The sequence below is a fragment of the Sinohyriopsis cumingii genome, chromosome 13 (assembly GCF_028554795.1).
Source record: "Sinohyriopsis cumingii isolate HCF-2022 chromosome 13, ASM2855479v2, whole genome shotgun sequence".
NCBI classification, from domain to species: Eukaryota; Metazoa; Mollusca; class Bivalvia; order Unionida; family Unionidae; genus Sinohyriopsis; species Sinohyriopsis cumingii.
In genome coordinates this window covers 49,728,902-49,741,885 of record NC_142973.1, presented here as the reverse complement: position 1 = coordinate 49,741,885, position 12,984 = coordinate 49,728,902, and the positions used below count along the sequence as shown (strand labels likewise).

At 35.0% G+C, this 12,984-nt stretch overlaps 1 protein-coding gene across 3 annotated transcripts in view; it reads left to right on the top strand.

Moving 5' to 3' along the window:
- The first annotated feature begins 457 nt into the window (after positions 1-457).
- LOC149785521 (uncharacterized) overlaps positions 458-12,984 on the top strand; it is a 61,706-nt gene continuing 49,179 nt past the window's right edge. For all 3 annotated transcript variants that reach the window (XM_089979323.1, XM_089979324.1, XM_089979322.1), the window contains exon 1: positions 458-642. The gene's annotated coding sequence lies outside the window, so the exon portion shown is untranslated. The remainder of the gene's footprint in view (positions 643-12,984) is intronic.

Here is a 12,984-nt window from a genome sequence, read left to right as displayed (position 1 = left end):
ACGACGCTTCTCAACTTCTGTCTTCTCAGACAGAAACGCACGAACACACCCACGCACGCACAGACACATGTATACACATACACGTGACTGTGTCTGCCCTTTTATGATTAAACAGATTAAACAGATTAAGAGCAGGCATTGGATTATGTTCCATGACGATATATGTGAGGGGGAGTAGTCCGTGGCAGACGCGGTAATAATATACATCCCATGAATTTCAGTTACAGCATCGTCCAAATGATTATTTCAAAGTTGTATGAATTGACTTTGCAAAGGGTTACAGGATCCATTTGCATTGCGTAGGCTCATTGGCCACAGTGCGCGTATGTCTTTGTGCGTGGAAGGCGTTCTGCTTTCCGATTGGGTGAAAAGGTTATTTTCCTATTGATTCCGACCACCCCTTTATATTAATTAGATGAGAATGCTTCAAATAAAGTATTCGCCAATAGATGTCCCCAGAGAAAGTATTCTCCAATCACCGGCTTTAAATTTCCACAGCATATTTACCATTATCTTCTCACGGTCTCTCTGCAACTGTAGTAATTTTACAGAGAACTTTTCGCATGGAAGGTAGGACTTGAAATTTGAAACGGACAAAAGTTATTTCCGCGACATAGCAACATTTCGTATTATAATTTCAAGGTAAGTGTTTCTTTAATTGCTATTTTTATTTTTCAGTTCCATTATGTGATATGTAAGAAATATTTCCTTACAAAAATACATGCAACGTAACGAAGGACATATAAATAAAATAATACCACCAGTTTCATTAAAATGAGGGAACCTTATTAAAGTTTTGTGCAATGTTTTCAAGATTTACATTTTTTAAGAGAAACACTTTTATGAACACTGTATGAAACGCTGGATTTTTGGGAATATGAAGCCCTTGCAACGTGTATACAATGAATACTTGAAAAACATTAAAATGCATAATTTTATTAATTGTGATGCTAAGGAATGTGTTTGTATTCATAATTTAAAGAATTCATTCATCAGCACGATGGATAATATATAGATTCGAGCAATTTAAATTGCTGTAAAATAAAACTTTTAACACTCACCAAAATAAAATACTACCATACTCTGCATGCCTTGTTCCAAACTGACGGTAATCTGTAAATGTGATTTTTATCTTTAAAATGATAAAATATACATATCAGATATTACTATATAATTGGCATGAATTTTGATGGAGGATCTCTTTCAATGCATACGTTTCATGACTTGTATCCCAATAGCAACTCTTTATCCATTTTAATTTACTATGTATTCTAACATTCTCGTATAACAAAGGCATTGAAGTGTTTGGTGTATGCTTTTTACGTAGTATGTCTGGTCAAGACCAGATTTCTCTCTTTCACGGATAATAGGTAAATAGGGAAAATGAAGAAGCATAACAAAGGTAAAAAATGGAGGAAGCTTATAAAGCAATGCAAACCTGATTTAGTTTGAGGTAAGTTTATCGGTTCAATATAGCGATCAGCTACCGTTTGTACTCGCTTATAAGTCGAGACAAACCGCAAACCCCACCCCCAAGATGCTGATCTGCCAAGGCATAATATTCCTGCAGATCATGGTCTATATTGTGTGGTTTTTTTTCTTCTGCTGATTACTCCTAAGAGTATGTGCAGCTTGCAGGTGGAATCGTCTTATAAGCGATTACAGACGGAATATGTCAAAACCTATCTGTAGTTAGCGCTCGAGACCCAGTCAAGAATAAATGTTTAATTCTACCTTCTACGTCATTTTTATACACTTTAGTTAATAGAGCAATATATTTGGGTAGCATTAGAATGGTTTAAGCTATTCCTATTGGATGAATTCGTTATCAATGAACGTGGGTTAAGCAAATTAAAGCTAGTCTTAAGTCAGATCCAATTATGCAAATTTATTTGATCTACATACATACATACATACATACATACATACATACATTCATACATACATACATACATACATACATACATACATGCATGCATGCATGCATGCATACATACATACATACATACATACATACATACATACATACATACAGACATACATACATACATTTCGATCGAACTCCATAAACATTATTCGCATATATGGGTCCCGTGCTTCTTGTACGCTGTATATATTAAAACTTTAAAGACAACCGCAACGATTTCCATATTCTAACCTGCAGGAAAGAATTAATAACAATTCGTGCCTGTTGATGAGACACTTTGCATGCTTCAGATTTGCTGGAGGACATATGGGGCAGATTTGAATATGTAAGCTTCTTGATATTTATAATCTCATTTAAGTTTTTAAAAGCACTGCACAAGTTCATTATCTGAAATTTATGTTAATGCTTCGACATTATTCGTTATGATGACTAACATCACAACAAACGATTTCAATATCATAATTGCAAGGGTATCGGTAAGGTAGTCATCGTGGACAAGGTATCTAGTTGTATTGCTTGGGGAAGTGGTCAGTTCAATTCCTATATTCGTGTGAATCCAAGGTTTTGTTGTTCTTTACGCATAACTCATATACATTCCAAATAGTGGTCAGTTAATTTCTTGTATTGCGCATAATAAAATGCAATAGTCACGTCTATTCATGTACATTACGTTTAGTAAGTGTAAAAAATCATGCGGGCATTAGTGTATGGTTTGAAAAAATAAAAGTCTGTGTTTGATTAGTGTACTGAAGATCTCAGCATATTGGAATACTTTAACTGTAATGTGTTTATTCAATGTTATTTTTGTATAACCGAATGATAAAAGAGTTATTTTCATAGTACGTGTAAACTCATATACAGAATGCTACCTTTTACAGAGAACCGCTCCAGTGACCTAGTGGTCGGATGCGGGAGGTCGTGGGGTCGAACCCCGGCCGAGTCATACCAAAGACCTTTATACTACGAACAGCTGCCTCGCTAGGCGTTCAGCATTAAGAGGTTAGTGTTAGGACTGGTCGGCCTGGTGTCAGGATAATGTGACTGGGAGGGACATCGTGCTACATGCCTGCGGCATGATGATTTAGTTCTATACATCACTATAAACTGCCACACTGCAGCGATATGACTGAAAAATTGTTAAAGCTACGCTAAAAATCCAAATCACACACACACACACACACACACACACACACCTTGTGTTTTGTTTGCTTTTGTATTATTTGCTGCTGTTTATAAAATTGTCCTCTCTATGTGCATCATAACTCTACGTACGCCGCTAAATAAGCCTCGCTACTATTTGACGATTTACTATCCAATTTTGGATATTATCCTACGCCGACCAACTCGGATGACATATGTCTGTATGTTAACAGTACCAAAATCGTTCCAAATACTTGGCCCAATAACTTTGTTTATTATCATGACTTGCTGATTTCAATCTAATGAATTGAATGTAATTTAAAATAAATAAAATCGTTAAGAAACAACGTGCTAACATGTGCTTTTGAAAAACGGAGATTAGCACAAACTTGTTGAGGCACTTCAGTTGTAAAATCTTCAGTTTAGAAAGTGCGTAGTTTTGCACGGTGTCAAGCTCTTCTTTTCTGGAGGTAAACGAATCTTGCAAGTAGCCGTTAATCCCATAATGCCTATATCGAAGTGATCAGTTTTGAAAGACACCGGAACGTTATGAAGTTTGGTCTATGGCTTGGTAACTACCGTAAGGCATTCGCATTCTATGTTTATATATGCATGGAGTTCTAGCCGACTAATGACAAAATCTGACATTACCTGCCCCTTTCGTATCCTTTCGACGGAACAATTCTGCAAAGAAATAGAAGAAATCAAACCTCGTGAAGAAACAGTACAATTTCGTTACAACAATTGATAATATTTACACATCCATGACTGTCAAGTTTAGAATAATGTTCATTTAAACATTCGAAAGCTATCTTTACGTACTATTGTGCAAGATCAGTGTTTAATTTTAGACTCAGATATCTTCAAATCTATTCAGCAAGAACATTAGGTTCGTGCGCTGAAGTCCCCATCAGCTTGAAGTATGTACTTATCACTGACAAACTCCATGCTAAGAAGGCAAGTATACAATGGTCTGTACAATGTGAACCCTACTGTGCTCGTCCTTGCTGTGTTGCAATGCAAAATGTGTATTAGTCTCGTCCATTACTAATCTCTCAAAACAACGTGAACCTGCTCAGCAAAAATAAAAAAATATATGTCACTGTATATGTGTTTTCTTAATTATTTATTTATTAATATAGCATCACAATCATAGTAATGTGTGAAAAGTTAAGAAGTTCCTGAAATCCATGATTCTAACCTTATGAGGCATTCCCAGGAGTCGATCGACCTCATTTCTCTAATTGCCTACTTCCAGTAGACGGGATCGAGGGTGTACAATACGATTCGTGCGCCCTGCAGCATGTCGTAAAATAACTACTAATATGGGCAATGATGTTGCCCTGGAATGGGTACACTGAAGCTGTTCCGGTCGAGAAGGTTTTATATTTTGTACAAGAGTGCGGGTTTTATCGAGAATTCGACATTATGTTTTAAAGAATTTGCTTTCTTGATGGTTCTATTTTTATTTTGCATGCCTTTTATGCCAATGCCATGAATCCACACACACACACACACACACAAACACACAAACACACACACAAGCATTTATAGAACCAAAGGAAAAGGTGGATGTTAATGGTAATGTGTCGGCATAAAGGGGTAAACATGTTGGACTTCTTCTCCCAAACCTGGCTAAAATATAAAAACATATATGATAGCATTTAGCTGGAGCAATTCAGTAATTGTTATGTGTTCGAACTAAAACATGGTGTTACTATTCGTTTATATCATCCATTTGGGGGGGAGGTGTTTTGTTGTTGTTGTTGCTGTTGTTTTGTTTTGTTTTTCTTTACAATCGGAAGAGTGCTCTATAAAGTTAGACATATTACTAAGATAGAAAATAACTTGAGGGTATTTTCAAACTTAAGGGATGAACAAACATACTTTCTTACTTGAACGCAAGTAACCTCTGAAGAGAAAATCATTATTCCCCCCCCCCCACCAAAATAAACTTAGCAGTAGTAAAATATAATTGGCCAATATGATTCCATGTCAGTGATTTGGTGTAGATTAGATAAATAAAACAAATCTCATAGTAATTAAGTAATCCAATGTAGTAAATGAAAAAAGAAAGATAAAACCACGTGCATAAACATTATGTGTGCACACTTTGTCTATGCTATAGGATTTGTGTGTGTGTGTGTGTGTGTGTGTGTGATTTGGATTTTTAACATAGCTTTAACATATTTTCAATCATACCGCTACGATGTCTGCAGTGTGACAGTTCATAGTGATGTATAGTACTGGGGCACCATGCCGCATGATGTCCCACCCAGTCAAATTATGGTGACACCAAGCCGACCACTCCAAACACTAACTTCTTAATTCTGAGCTTCACGCGAGGAAGATCCTTGTACCATTTTTTAAAGTTTTGGAATGACTCGGCCTGGGTTCGAACCTACGACCTCCCGCATCCGACCATTAAGCAACCGAAGCGGTGTATGTATGTATGTATGTATGTATGTATGTATGTATGTATGCAGATCAAACGAATTTGCCTAATTGAAGCTGGCTTAAGACTAGCTTGAATTTGCTTAGCCCACGTTCATTGATCTTAAATAACGAATTCACCGATAGGAACAGTTTAAACCATTATATAAGTCTTTGGTATGACTCGGCCGGGGTTCGAACCCACGACATTCCGCATCAGAAGCAGACGCTCTAACCACTAGGACACGAGAGTTTTGTAGCATTGTTTTATTTTTATATTAACGTTACATTTTGAAAACTGAAAGACACCAAATGATCTAATGTATCGGGATGCGCAGAAAGATATTATAACATTTTTAAATGTTATTCTGAGAGATTGTCACCGAAAAAATCATGTACAATAGAGTGGCATTTTAAATGATCAATGGGATATCAGTAAACCTTCTTTAAATTAATCAAAAATCATGTCACTAAGTTGGAAAACATTGTATATGTCGAACTTTAACAAATATTAAACAAGTAAAACTGTGTCAGCGACGGGTTATATTGTAATATGTTTGAATTCCGCGTAAAAGATATTAGTTTCTTAAGCGCATACTTTTATACCTGGAGAATCGTCCAATCCAAAGCTTTCTTTAATTTCATCTAACCATATACCGGTTCTTGTCAAAAATGTGTGTCTGTGTCGCTTTATCGAAGTTCAAATGGGAACTTTTTTTAAAAAATGTTGGGTTTTTTTGTGTTAATGACATGGTTGAGTCACTGTCTTTCTCAAGGACATGTCGAGGCAAACGACCAGAGGGTCGGCCGCGTCTCTAACCCACTACCCTCGGATTACGAGTCTATCATCTGTGCTTCGACAGCTCTCTACGCCGTCTTGGTATAATCGTCTGATCATGCATTTTAATTTTCTATCAGAAATAACTACTTTCATTGATATCTATTTGAAAAATACAGCTGAATTACTGCATGTTTTGAAAAATGTGCAGTTTCCTGCAAAAAAGGATTAATTTAACGCCAATTTAAGAAGAAGAAAAAAATAAAAACCTGGTAATTCTGATGCCCTCACACCCCTATCCAACAACCAAACAACAAACACCACAGAAAAGCTATTTTCGCCTCTTTGGTTAGTAATATTTGAAATCTGTACTGCGAAATTTAGAAGTGAACCACATATTCTAAACTGGCAAACAGTCTTTACTGTATCGTCATTACAGTATAATTCCTATGTCTTATCTGCAAGACACGTACCGGTGACCTACACGACAGTATTAAGTTCATCTTCCGTTTGAAAGTTACTGTTGTCTACCCACGAAGATTTATTCTCGAAATCGTTTAAAGAACTGTGATTAATCAGTCTTCTTACAGATGACAAAAAGACTATTAGCTGCCAGTGAAATCATATTTCATCTATAAAATAAAACGAAACATGCGAGTTTGCAACATGAATTCGGTTGTTCATCTTATTTCTAACAAGTTTTGGTTAGGTGATTATTTTGTGCTTTTGCTATTACCAAAGACTGGGACACTTACGCGTCGGTATGTTCAGGCCATGGTAATACTAAATCGTTCTCGAAAGAAAGCAAAGAAATTACGGTAACATTAATTGCACCCACGCGTTATCTCGTTTTGAAACCACGCGTTATCTCGTTTTGAAACCACGCGTTATCTCGTTTTTGGGTTAATGGTGTGAATGCGCGTTTCACAAATCGATTCCCCGTTAAAGTCTTCATTTAACAACCTGATAAATAAACAAATATGCGAGACCATTTTTTCGACTTGGATTTAATAATGAGGATGAACGCATTTTCTTAAACTTCAGCACGCTTAATTATGATATGTTTAACTGGAAGTCGCCAAGCGAGTTATATAGATTACGCAAACACGTACAGCAAAGTAGTTTATAATTTATAGCAAGTGGCACAGGAAGTGCTCTGAAGTGGCCGCCATTATCTTCCAGTGTTGTAGGCATAAATCATCTCTTAACGGAACCAAGGAACACAAAAAATATCTCGTAAAGTCAGTATTAATCAATAAATTGTTCTCTGGACTTATTCATGGTTCGAAATCGTCAAGCTCTATGCTCTTACATTTTAAAATCAAAGTTGAAACATACCAGCAATACTATAATAGTCACTTTGCATAGTCTAAGAACGCGCGCGTGCCGACATCTCTGAGACATCAATCGATATAGGCTAGTGCACATATGATATTGCTAGTTATGGCTTCCTTAGTTGTAAAATTCATGCACGATCGCATAGACAACAAAATGCAAGTGTTAACTCTGACTGCTTTCACCAAGACTAAGAAGGACTCAACAAGTATTGTGTTTTTTGGACATGCAACTGTGTGATCGTCCTCAGCAATAATGAGGTGTTAAATCCGGGCCTTTGACCTTCATAGTTGGGACCTATTTCCCAGTTCTAATATCGGATGACATGAAACTCCCATGGCATGCTCAAGCGATTCTCATCTAGAGAGTTGAAACTTGATTGCACTCAACTCTTGTGTAGAGGCAATTGAATGCCAGCAACTAAAAAGTTTAACGTAATTAACAAATGTCGAGAAGTTTCAAACAATCTCATTTATCGTTAAAGCAACTTTCACACTCAAGCATGTACGCCTGCTTGTTAAATTGGACATCAGCTCTCTCGAATCATAAAGCCTTACATTTTACAAGCTGCCTTTGATTGGAATTCGTGTGGCGATTGTCCTTTTCATAAGACGTTGTGCTTGTTATAACGAACGATCTACAAAGTCCTTCCAACTTCTAAACCCTCCTTATGACAATAAGATTGTTCTCGCTGTTGATATGATCCAGAGATTCAGTGATAGAAAATATATCAGCATGAACAGCATATTGTGCATACAGAGGATTTGAAAGCAAGTGATAAAGGTGTTAGTGTACATGTATACCCCAATACATATGACTTGAAAGCCTCAATACATATTGCTTATTAACGCTATACATGTTGCTTGTGAACCCCTATGCCCCCATTATTCATTGTTGTAGCATAATATAAATGTATTACGAAAGATTAGAATATTATGGGATGGACAATAAACCACTTATCATAGTCCAGGACTTGTTCTATTAGGACCTACTCGTGAATCCGATGTGTGTACAACTTGCTTTATTAGGACCTACTCTTGAATCTGATTTGAATATAATTTGCTTTATTATGACGCATTTGTGAATCCGATTTGAATATAATTTTCTTTGTTAGACATATTCGTGAATCCGATTTGAATATAATTTGTTTTATTAGGACATACTATTTAATCCGATTTGAATAGAACCTGTTCTATTATTATATACTCTTTAATCCGATTAAAATATAATTTGCTTTATTATGACATGCTATTGAATCCAGTTTGAATAGAGTTTGTTTTATTAGGACAAAGTGTTCAATCTGATTTGAATATAATTTGCTTTATTAGGACATGCTATTGAATCCAGTTTGAACATGCTATTGAATCCAGTTTGAATAGAACTTGCTTTATTAGGACAAAGTGTTCAGTCTGATTTGAATATAATTTGCTTTATTAGGGCATGCTATTGAATCCAGTTTGAATAGAACTTGCTTTATTAGGACAAACTGTTCAATCTGATTTGAATATAATTTGCTTTATTAGGACATGCTATTGAATCCAGTTTGAATAGAACTTGCTTTATTAGGACAAACTGTTCAATCTGATTTGAATATAATTTGCTTTATTAGGACATGCTATTGCATCCAATTTGAGTAGAACTTGCTTTATTAGGACAAACTGTTCAATCTGATTTGAATATAATTTGCTTTATTAGGACATGCTATTGAATCCAGTTTGAATAAAACTTGCTTTATTAGGACATACTATTGAATCCGATTTGAATAGAACTTGCTTTATTAGGACATACTATTGAATCCAATTTGAAACTATTCCATCCATAGTTTCATCATTGAAAGGTATGGCAAGAAGAAAGATAAAGATATGTTGACAACAAAAAAACTGACAGACATACCGTTCAAAAAACACGCCTTGGCTCTGACTTTGAGACATATAATTCAACGGTATTGCTATCTCTATTTTGATCCGCTATAAGCACATTAATATATACAAAAAATAACAGAATGTCAAGATAATAAACACTTTGGAATATTATCTACCTTAATTTGGACTCATTTTACATCTTTACTTAAAAAGTATAAAATAATATTTAATAATTATAATCTAATCTATACAATGGATCTACCTTTAGTTTCTCTGCTATAAATATTTTCATGTATTATTTTAAGGTAAAAAATTCAATCCGTTAGGACTCATCTGTTCCGTCATACTTGAGTATGATAGTAACAAGCCAGGCATAATTACATACTGATAGTTCAGCTAATGCAGGTATGGTTTCATATTTCAATCTTTGATGATCATCTGGATAATTATTTTGGAAAAGACAACCAAAATATATCAATTACCGACAATTATTTTTGTGTGGGTGATGTTAGCATTCTGAACTCACGAAAGAGTAATGACGATGACAAAAAATGCGGTTTCTTGTAATGAGTAATTGTTATATTCAGTTATAGGCAAACGTCATCGATGAGTCGCATGCAAGGATAAAAAGTGACCAATCAGAGACTTCGTCACGAATAGGATTATTCTAAAAAAACACGAAATATTTATGAATAGTTGTAAAATAAGAAGTTTACATGTCAAAATTATTTCATGCCAAATTATCTATAAATAGTTCAGAAAGCGGAGCTGAAAAGTAAAGCACAAATTGAAAGACTTTTGGTACACTCTGACTGCAATATGAGATTTAAAAAAAGCAAAACAAAACAATAACAGCAAATTTTTAATACAGTACTCAAAACATGTTTCTTGTATACTAAGTTTTACTAAACTATACTAAAAATTATTTTTGCTTCATCGTCAGTCATTATATAATTTGCTAAAACGTCAAAAAAAATCTATGTAGTTTAGTGTAAGAAATATATATAAATTTTTTTTTTAAAAATATTCTTTTTCAAAATGTATACAAAAGGATATCTACAAGAGTCAGCATGAGAAATGAGTTTAGAATCAACATGTGGTTCGCTGGATGCTTTATAAACGGATAGTAAAAAGTCCCGACAACAGAAACCATTGGCATACGCAAATGTCCCGGCTACAAAAACCATTGGTAAACGAAAAAAGTCCCGGTTACAAAAAACATTAAAAATCATAAGTAACACCAAAGCATTTGAAGAAATGAACTATGTAAACAAATCTTCATCCGCTAAAGGTAGATTCATCTTAAGTTTGTATTCATTTCAAATGTCTCACTGGACAGTTTATCTGGCGAATTTTCATCCGACAATGACCTATTGCAGAAAAATGAAAATAATTATACACTGAATATACAAATAAAAACAAACTAATGATTTCTGTTGAAAGCGTGCATGTGAGATTTTGAACGTGGCAACCAGGTTAATCCCTTATACAACTGGTGGCTTTTATACTGAACCAACACTGCCACCAACCCCTCTTCTTAACATTCATTTTTGACAGCAAAGAGCTATTTTGAATATTTTCCTGTGACAAGGCAGCTAAAAGAATCAGTATGTGCCCTATGCATTAATACATTTTTCACTAGTACTATAACAAATTATCATACTTTTCATCACCCATCAACCATCTCGATTTTTAGATATTTACCTCTGTAGCAGACATACGTAAATACGTAGGCCAAGTAGACTGTTCATTTGCAGCCCAAGTTATGCATTGATCTCCAATGCTAGTCTAACTGTGACAGGCAGTCACTAAACAAGCCAACCCACTTTCCAGCCAAACTCAAAGTAAATCTAAACCAAATTACAGATTTAGCTTCTGTGTGAATTTATAACTTCTGGCTTATGATAATTAGGTTCATGCCTTCTACCTTAAAAATTAGAGAGGTGTCAAAATACGAAACTATCCAGTGAGACCTTAAGAATTTACATGCCAGTCGGATTAGGGGAAACGCTTCTCAGTTTCAAAACTTTGGACAATTCTGAATAAAATACAACCTCAACATGTGTAAAATTCACAATCTCTGTTTCCTACGATGTATGGCAGTTGTCGATGATCGAGAGCCATGATATAGATCAAAAGCCATGAGACACCTTCATACTTTCATTTTACTTTGCACACTTAAACATACAGTTTCCTTATAAGAAGTCAGTGTCATCATTTTTCACAGCTAATATATCATGTAGTGTTATCAGTGATATATCACAGCAAAAATAGTATTATTTATGAAATCTCAAAATGTAGTAAATGAACGATGTAAAAGAAGCCAAGCTGATTCTCTTGTAAAATAACTGCAAAATGTTCATGCCAAGTACTTAACAAAATATGAACGATGCACAGCATATATAAACTGACCAGAACTATCTCAGTGGTTTAATGAAGAAGGTCAAATCTTTACTAAAATAGAGAAATCTGAGGTAAACTGTAAGGGAGGCAACTCATCAGGTAACACAAAATATATCGACCAATCTTTGTAAACTGAACCACATCATTTGGGAAATTTAAACAATGAAATTCTATACCCAGATTCATCACGTCTGCTGAGAAAACAATATTTATGGATAATGTATTTTAAGAACACTAAGAATGTCACCTTCGCATGATTTTCACAATGGCCAGGACATATTATTGCTGAACCTGCTGCTATTTAGAGAATTTTTTTCTAGTGATTGTAACCCGCATAGAATTAAATCTAAAGCAAACAGAAAATCATGCAAAGTAAAAAAGGGGAGGAGAAATAACAATGTAAAAAGCGACATCCATTTCACATATCTCACCAAAAACTCCAATGAAGCTGATGCAGATATATTTGTTCCTGTGAAAGCTCCACAACAATTGGCGCGGCTGACTCCCAAGGAAACCTTTGATGTTTCCCTGGCTAGCAATATCACTTAGGCTGGTGTGCTCCCATATACCTTGAGGCCTACAACAAAATAAAACCCTGAACTGCTTATGTATAGGTCATTATAACTTAAATTTATGTAAATAAGATGAAATCTATGTATTGAAGCAGTACATCATGAGTAGATATGTATGCAAAAGCATTAAATTAAGGCACTCATCATTAAAGTAGAAAAATATACTTAGTATGTACTGAAAATATTAATAAACAGAATAGGTATGTGAAATACTTCAATTAAATCACCTTGCATGAAACTTATACGGCTGTTGTTGTTCATTAGCAGAATGGATCAGAAGCAATACCTGGTAACTCTAACAGTGTTGAGTTAACTCCCTTCTTCTACTATGATTAAGTGCTATCAAATCTATAGGAAGTGTATGTTTGGAATATCTATGTCAGATTCAAGTCATGGATGTAATAAGTAAATGATCTGTGGCACAGTGAATCACATTTGACAAGACTGAAAAAATGATACCGGTTCTTAAAGTCTCACTGGACAGTTTATCTGGTGAATTTTCATCCGACTAAGACCTATTGCAGAAAAATGAAA